This window comes from Psammomys obesus, unplaced genomic scaffold, assembly GCF_907164565.1.
Source record: "Psammomys obesus unplaced genomic scaffold, mPsaObe1.curated_primary_1811, whole genome shotgun sequence".
In the NCBI taxonomy this organism is placed as follows: Eukaryota; Metazoa; Chordata; class Mammalia; order Rodentia; family Muridae; genus Psammomys; species Psammomys obesus.
In genome coordinates, this window is record NW_026585690.1 from 4,343,976 (window position 1) to 4,353,506 (window position 9,531).

Here is a 9,531-nt window from a genome sequence, read left to right on the forward strand (position 1 = left end):
ATTTATTTATTTATTTATTTATTTATTTATTTATTTATTTATGTGTAGCCTTGGCTCTCCTAGAACTCACTCTGTAGACCAGGCTGGCCTCAAACTCAAGACTCAAGAGATCTACTTGATGACAGTGTCCTTTGCTTTACAGAAGCTTTTCGGTTTCATGAGGTCCTGTTCATTGATTGTTGATCTTAGAGCCTGTGCTGTTGGTGTTATGTTCAGGAAGTGCTCTCCTGTGCCAATGAGTTCAAGGCTCTTCCCCACTTTTTCTTCTAACAGATTTAGTGTGGCTGGTTTTATGTTGAGGTCTTTGATCTACTTAGACTTTATTTTTGTGCAGGGTGATAAGTATGGATCTATTTGCATTTTTCTACACACAGACTTCCAGTTAGACCAGTATCATTTGTTGAAGATGCTATCTTTTTTCCATTGTATGGTTTTGGCATCTTTGTAAAAAATCAGGTGTCCATAAGTGTGTGGGTTTATTTCTGGGTCTTCTATTTGATTCCATTGATCAAACAGCCTGTTTCTATGCCAGTACCGTGCAGTTTTTATTACTGTGGCTCTATAGTACAGCTTGAGATCAGGGATGGAGAAATGTCCAGAAGATCTTTTATTGTAAAGGATTATTTTAGCAATTCTGGGTTTCTTGTTATTCCATGTGAAGTTGAGAATTTTTCTCTCAAGGTCTGGAAAGAATTGTGTTGGTAGTTTGATGGGAATTGCATTGTATCTGTAGATTGCTTTTGGTAAGATGGCCATTTTTACTATGTCAATCCTGCCAAGCCATGAGCATGGGAGATCTTTCCATCTTCTGGTATCTTCTTCTATTTTTTTCTTCAGAGACTTGAAGTTTTTTTTTTTTTTTTCCAAAACAACAGCCTACAGAGTGGGAAAGGATCTTCACCAGCCCTATATCTGACAGAGGGCTAATATCCAGAATGTATAAAGAACTCAAGAAGTTAAACAGCAACAAATCAAATAATCCAATTAAAAATGGGGTTCAGAGCTAAAAAGAAAATTCTCAATAGAGGAATATAGAATGGCAGAAAAACACTTAAAAAAATGGTCAATATCCTTAGTCACCAGGGAAATGGAAATCAAAATAGCCCTGAGATTTCACCTTACATCCATCAGAATGGCTAAGATCAAAAACTCCAGTGACAAAACATGCTGGAGAGGTTGTGGAGAAAGGGAAACACCCCTCCACTACTAGTGGGAATGTAAACTTGTACAACCACTTTGGAAGTCAATCTGGCTCTTTCTCAGATAATTAAAAATAGTGCTACTTCAAGATCCAGCTATACCACTCATAGGCATATATCCAAAAGATGCTCAAGTACACAATAAGGACATTTGCTCAACCATGTTTGTAGCAGCTTTATTTGTAATAGCCAGAACCTGGAAACAACACAGATGTCCCTCAACAGAGGAATGGATACAGAAATTGTGGTGCATTTACACAATGGACTATTACTCAGCAATTAAAAACAAGGAAATCATGAAATTTGCAGGCAAATGGTGGGATCTAGAAATGATCATCCTGGGTGAGCTGTCCCAGAAGCAGAAAGACACACATGGTATATACTCACTTGTAAGTGGATATCAGACATATAATATAGGATAAACATACTAAAATCTGTTCACCTAAAGAAGCTAAGCAAGAAGGAGGACCCTGGGTAAGATGCTCAATCCTCATTCAGAAAGACAAATGGGATAGATAGACAATGGAAGAAGGTGAAAACAGGAAACAGGACAGGAACCTACCACAGAGGGCCTCTGAAAGACTCTATCCAGCAGGGTATTAAGGCATCTGCTGACAGTCATAGCCAAACTTTGGGTAGAGTTCAGGGAATCTTATGAAAGAGGGGGGAGAGAGAAAGACCTGGAAGGGACAGGAAGAGCAACAGAAGAGCAACAGAACCAAAAAAACTCTCTGCCCAGGGCTCTTTGCAGAGACTGATACTCCAACCAAGGACCATGCATGGAGATAATCTAGATGTAGCCCATGGTAACTCAGTCTCCAAATGGTCACCCTAGTAAGGGGAACAGGGACTGTCTCTGACATGAACTCAGTGGTAGGCTCTTTGATCACCTCCCCTTGAGTTGGGGAAAGCCTTACCATAGAGAAAGACCATGCAGCCAGTCCTGATGAGACCTGATAGGCTAGGGTCAGATGGAAGGGGAGGAGGACCTCCCCTATCAGTGGATTGGGGAAGGGAGATGGGAGGGGAAGAGGGAGAAAGCGTGGAATTGGGAGGAGATGATGGAGGGGGCTACAGCTTGGATACAAAGTAAATAAATTGTAATAAATAAAAAATTAAAAAAGATTCATTGGGGAAAAAAAAAGAAAATAGAGAGATCTACCTGCCTCTGTCTCCCAAGTGCTGAGATTAAAGGATTGCACCACCAGCACCAGGCCTCGGCCTCTTTCCATATACACTTGTTCTTATCTTAATAGATGAGGTGTCCTTACTCGTAGTAAATTACAACCTTTACACCTTTGCTCTGTTCTTTCCCACATTTGAAAGGACTTCACCTTTTGTTCACCTTTTTTGTTGTTGTTGGAAGGCTTTTTCTGGGTACCAACGTGCTTTATATTCTGAGACAAAACCAAACCCTACTGACTCTGTATTTCTCTCAAGGGGCTGACTTCCTTTTTGACTTCCATTTAAAGAACCCTGCATTTTCTCTCTGTGACTGACACCTCTCAGTCATTTTACAATGGCATCATTTCCTATCATGACTCTAAATCTGCTTTTACAAGAGAAGGAGCTTTGATGGTCACTGATGACCTCCACATTGGCAGAGCTGATTGGTGTGTCTTGGTTTTCTTTCTCTACAGCTTATGGCAGCCATATTTTTAATTGCATTTTCCTGTATTTTTTAAAAAAGGGATTTGTTTCCTCTTTAAATGCCTCTGTCATCTTCAAAAACATACATTTAAGGTCATTTTCTCATGTTTCAGTTGTATGAGGGTATTCAAGGATGCTTGAAGTGGGATAACGGTTTTGGAGGTGCCATATTGCCTTGGTTTTTGTTGATTGTGTTCTTATGCTGGCCTCCAACCATCTGATTGTCTCTGGTATTGGCTGGATATCTCCAGGGTGTGGAAAGAGCCCTTCACTGGGGACTGGGATGTTCCTGGAGCATCCCTCCTTGGGATGGTGGTTGGGGTTGTGGATTGGCTGCTGGGTCTTAGGGAATAGCCCACAGTCCTCCTCAAGTGGCTTTGTCCCAATTAGATCCACAGGCAGTGGACTGAAGTGAGGGTGTCTATCCTGTATGATCCTTAGGATTGGCAGGTTTCCTCAGGAACCTAGGATCCCTCTTCTCCCCAGAGGAACTCCTGCAATTAGCAGCCCTGCCACTTGCTGCTTTTCCATGGTCTCTGAGCTCACGCTGTCTCTTCTGTGCGGGCTGGATGCTGTTATTATGGAGTGAGATTCTGTATGCTCCTGAGGTCTAGCAGGTTAACTCAGGGGTGACTGGTAGAGCCACAGTCTGGAGGCTGGAACCATCTCCCTGTATTCAGGGAGTTTGGTAGCCAGAGGCTGGAACCATGAGCCTCTGGAACCCAGTTTTCCTTAGGAAGGTGATGATAGCCAGGTGGCAGGGGCTGGATCCAGGAGTTTCTGGAATCTGGGAGCTTTCCCTGGCTGGAATAGCTGGGTAGCCCAGAGGCTGGAACTACTGGTCCCTCTAACCTGTGGGCCACAGGTTAGATGAGAAACACAGATGTCTGAAGTACAGCTCTCTATTGCTTTCCAGTCACTACAGTCCTGCTACTCAGATACAGTGGGTGCTTGGTGTCACCATGTTGGATTTCCCTGGCAGCCATTTTTCTTGAAATAATTAATTAGTGTTTCTTTTTTCGAAATACAACCCTCTTCTCTTCTGGCATCCATGATACTAGTTCTGCCTTTACTCCAGCTGCGCACTGTTTCATCTTTTGCTCTTTCTTTCATTGGTATCCTTTTCATTCCCTCCCTTGTTACTTCTTCTCATCTCTTTTCCAGGATCTCTTCCTCTGTGATCTCAATCAGTTCAAAATATACACATTGAAGAGTTTAAGTGAGCCTGAGTACTCCATTTTGAAATGAGGAGCCATCTTGACTGGGAGCTGAACTCAGGTACCAGGAAATATCACAGACTGTGCACCGGGCAGAAAACAAAGTTAGCTCTCCTAGCAATGGCCTCCAGGAAATATCACAGAACAAATGTTTAGTAAAAAAATAGAGACAATTTCCCTGGCAATAATCAATGAGAATTGGTTGGGAAAATTCTCCCCAGTGTTCCAGATGTAGTTTAGAAGAATGGCAATTGTGATTATGTAAAAGGTCACCTTGCCCATATGGCTTTTACCTAATCCTGTAACATCAAGGCATGAATCCCCCTGTTTGCTGTCATGGAAACCTCCTGCTTGCAGTCTTTCCCTTTAAAAACCTTGCTCACTCAGGGCTCAGGGTCCTACTTCTCTACTGCTGTGTCAGTGAGACTTGACACAGTGAGACTTGAGTCCTGAGTTCGATCACTCTTGTAATAGAGCTCTCTTGCTCTTGCATCGAGTCATCTCCTGGTGGTCTCTGAGGGTCCTGTGATCCTGGCATAACAACATGAAGTTCAAATTTTCATCACCTCAAGTCTAGTCTTGCCAAGGTAGATCCTATCAGTTAAAAGTGTTCACACATAATGGTCTACCTCACATCTCTACTTGAGTATCTAACAACTCATCTTCAACACGATATCCAAATCCAATTCTTGATTCCAGTCCATTTTCCAACAGCCTAACGTCCCCCCTCAGAATTTCACCATTTGGTAGGTGGCACTACCATTCTTTCAACTGTCTAAAGTCAGACGTCCATCTCAGCTCTGCTTTTTTGAATTCATCTTACAGGTGTTGGCATGTCCTGTCAGCACTATTTCTAAAATACAACTCAAATATCTCACTCCCCCAACATTTGTTTTGATTATTTTTTTCCTCCTCAAGTCTCATTTAGTTATTGAGTTTATGGATAACACTTTCCTTTCCCTCTTTTTGTCCCCTTTCCCTCCTTTCTCTTCCTGTCTCCCTACATCTCCTTCTTTTTCCTCTTCTCCTTCTTTCCATTCTTGTCTATTCTCCCTTCCTTTTCTTCCTCCTCCTCCTCTTCTTTCTTATCATCTTACCAATCCCTTCCTTTTTTTCTTTATTACAGGAAAACCCTCTTGTGTGTTGTGGGATGTGGCAACAACTCGAGTCTTTACCCACCAGAAACACACTATTTGCCTCTAGGTGTGACAACCAAAAATGTCTCTAGACATTGCCAGCTGTCTCCCAAGTTTGGATGAAAACATTGTCCCTCACTGTTCACCACTGATCTAATAATCTCAGGCTCTGTTGATTCCATGTAGATTGCTGCAGCAGTTTTCATTTTAGTCTCCCAACTCTTTCTTCTGCCTCCTGGTTTTACATTATCTGAGCAGCGTTTCTTTTAATAGTCTCTAAGCTAATGCCCTGCTTCCAGTCAGATTTCCTTACAGTTCATTTTTAACCGGATCCCAGCATAAAATGGTCAGTTACATCTTACACCACTTAGAATGACTAATGGTTTTTGGTCTCACTTTGAGGAAAATTTAAGCTCATTAGGGTCTAAAAAACCTCAAAATAACCCCTCTTTCATTTAACCCGATTAAGTGCCTCCATACCAGTGCCCTACAGTGTCCCTGGGCCCCATATTTTTTTTTCTTGTTCCTTTAAACATAACAGAACCTTTGACCCAGGTTTTTCTTCTGTTTGAAATTCTTGGCTACTGGTTTGTCTGGCTGCTTCCCTTTTATTCCTTACAAGAGATAATCTCTTGAAAGGTCCTTTCAGAACATTCTAGTGCCCATGGAGTGACCTCTGTCACCTTCCATCATACCATCATGTTCATTTCCTTGTGGTGGTCACTTCTTATAAAAAGCTTATTTATTGCTTATTGAGTACCTGACAGCTGTCTTGATGAGTGTGCACGTTTCACGAAAGTGGGACTTTGTCTCTTTTAATGCTGTCCTGGGGCCTGGCATGCAATGGACAAGTGATAAATACTGTCAAGTGAATGCATGAGATTGAGTGATTGTTGGTGTTAGAAACATCTGAATTTAAATCTCTGCCTTGCTATTTAGTAGCCAGATATTTAGTTAAATTCGGTGATATTACTACCATTTTGTTTTTCATATAGAAAATAGGCTTCCTTCTCATGTTATAGTTGAGGAGTGTACATCTGTTGAGACCTAGTATGATTCTTGCTTCCTCATGGTGCTTACTGTCAATTTTGTCTTTGAGATCTGAGACAAAATTAAGCTGATTGTCCATTGCTGTTTATGGAAGAACATGCTTACTGAGTCTCTTGTGCCCCCAGGGGAGTTGGCATGGGAGTAGGGAGATGGAGCATGTTCAAACCCCAGAGACCTCAAACTTAAGATTTAAAATCTCATCCTGAGAATGGTAGGTGGGGGACAAAGCCTCCTCCTTGTTTCTGTGTCTACCTCAGGAGCAGGTGACACAACCCCCATGTGGCTACAGGTGGTCAGAGCTTGTCATCTGTTATCTTATTTTTTTTACTTTTTTTAAACTTTTTATTTTATTTTATTTTTAATTACACTTTATTTACTTTGTATCCCCCCTCTAGTTCCCTCCCTCCTCCCCTCCTAATCCTTCCTTCCCTCCCTCTTCTCCATGCATGCCCCACCCCAAATCCACTGGTAGGGGAGGGTTTCTTTTTTTTCCTTCTGATCCTAGTCTGTTAGGTCTCATCAGGAGTGGCTGCGTTGTCTTCCTCTGTGGCCTGGTAAGGCTGCTCCCCTCAAAGGGGGAAGTGATCAAAGAGCAGGCCAATCAGTTCATGTCAGAAGCAGTCCCTTTTCCCATTACTATGGAACCCACTTGGACACTGAACTGCCATGGGCTATATCTGTGCAAGGATTCTAGGTTATCTCCATGCATGGTACTTGGTTGGAGTATGAGTCTCAGGAAAGACCCCTGTGCTCAAATTTTCTGGTTCTGTTTCTCTCCTTGTGGAGTTCCTGTCCTCTCCAGATCTTACTGTTTCCCACTTCTTTCATAAGATTCCCTGCATTCTGCCCAGAATTTGGCCATAAGTCTCAACATCTGCTTTGATAGTCTGCAGGGCAGAGCCTTTCAGAGGCCCTCTGTGGGAGGCTCCTAACTTATTTCCTGTTTTCTTCTTTTTCTGATGTCCACCCTCTTTGCCTTTCGGGATGGGGATTGAGCATTTTAGCCAAAGTCTTCCCTCTAGACTAGATTAGTTTCTTTGGGTGTAGAGATTTTAGTAGGTTTATCCTATATTATATGTCTATATGAGTGAATATATACCGTGTTAAAAATTGGGGAACAGGGCTAAACAGAGAATTCTCAATAGAGGAATATCGAATGGCAGAGAAACACTTAAAGAAATGCTCAATGTCATAAGCCATCAGGTAAATGTAAATCAAAATGACCCTGAGATTTCACCTTACACCCATCAGGATGGCCAAGATCAAAAACTCAAGTGACAACACATGCTGGAGAGGTTGTGGAGAAAAGGGAATCCTCCTCCACTGCAGGTGGGAATGTAAACTTGTACAACCACTCTGGAAATCAATATAGCATTTTCTCAGACAACTCGGAGTAGCGCTTCCTCAAGATCCAGCTATACCACTCCTGGGCATATATCTAAAAGATGCTCAAGTACACAATAAGGACATTTGCTCAACTATGTTTGTAGCAGCTTCATTTGTAATATCCAGAAGCTGGAAACAACACAGATGCCCCTCAACTGAAGAATGGATGCAGAATCTGTGGTACATCTATACAATGGAGTATTACTCAGCAATTAAAAACAAGGAAATCATGAAATTTGCAGGTAAATGGTGGGAACTGGAAAGGATCATCCTGAGTGAGCTGTCCCAGAAGCAGAAAGTCATCTGTTATCTTTTCCCATGCAAATAGAGCATTGCCAGCATCCTACGTCCCAGCCAATCAGACATCTTCATCCTCAAAACTACTCTCCACAGCCTGAGGTTTGTAAGTCTTCACATGAAATAAAGGGGCGATCACTATCTACTTCACCGAAGGACGTCTGAGACTGGCTGAGTCAGGTTAGGTCCTCCTTGCTGCCTGGCTCAATTTCTGAAGCCCTGAGAGCCCTGCTACCACCTGGCCTGGTACTGGCGTCCCAGCTGAAAGAGCAGTAACATTTAGGAGAAAAATCTCATTTTCCTGCAACCCCCAGCTGGACCGAAGATCTTGTGACACGGACCTCGTTTCACGCTCGCTCGGGATCGCTTGCTTCATCCTTTTCCACCTGGAGGCCAAGGAGTCTCGGATCTTCCAGTGGAGAAGTGTGCAGGTCTGGCCTGGCGGTGACCCGCCCTCTTGGAAGGTATAGAAGCCCAATTAAGTAATAAAATGTTGCTTTTTTTTCATGGTAGCTGAAAGAGCTTCTCTCTTTCCTGTGCCCAGAGCCAGTTGGGTTCCCAGGTTTGTGAACCTGAGTTATAAACATGTGTTGGTTAAAAGATGTCAGCATCACCAGCCATTTTAATGCCAGGCATCCCTGTATTACAGATTCTTGTGGCTTAGAGCAGAGACCACAAGTCAATATGTACCCCTGAGATGTGGCCGGTTGGTTATCACTTTGTATAACCTAACTCCAAGTTTATGCTTTCTTCCTCTTTTAAGCTATTAGCAATAACTTAAGGCTTTTGGCATATTCATCTGCACAGCTCTCTTTGCCTCTTTTTACTGACAATGCACACTGACTGCTGCCGGGATTAACCCCCAATGTCACCTTTGTATGCTCAAAAAGTGGCTTCAAGAATGAGCAGTGCTTTCTTACGAAGGATTTTTGTTCCCAGGCAATAAATATGAAATATATCTTCCCCTTGTACAAGAATAATTCAATGGAGAAATAAAATGAACCAATCAGCAGTGAACACTGTGCCCAGTATGACGTGGGGAATATAGGTAAAAAGTCCGAGTGTTGTAAGGATACTCTGGAAGTTGCCTCATGGAGGAGCGTTTGTCTAGAGCAGATGTGCATGACTCTTCTCTGTTCTTCCTCTGCATGGCCCCCGACTAATGTTACAGACGGTTTGTCCCCAGGTAGCTTTCAGATTTGCTCACTGTGGGAGACTAGGGATCTGGGGGATCTTCTTCAGCCTCCAGAAAGGCATATTTCCTCAGAGGTCATGTTTCAATAGATACTGTCTTTTCTCTCTTGTTTAAGGCTATTGCGGGTGACTCTTTCTGTTTTAGCATTTTTGACATTCTTTCTGAAAGCTCCTCTACACTAATAAGATACACTGCTTGAAAAAATAGATTAAAGCCTTAATTTCCAACTTAAACTGTGATGCACTATGGCACTTACCACAGCCTCTGAACTCCAGAGTTTCAGATTTTAAGGAAAATGTCTGAAAAATTAGCCGTTAAGCTAGTCAGCCAACCAACCCACCAACCCACCAACCCACCAACCAACCAACCAACCAACCAACCAACCAACCAACCAACCAACC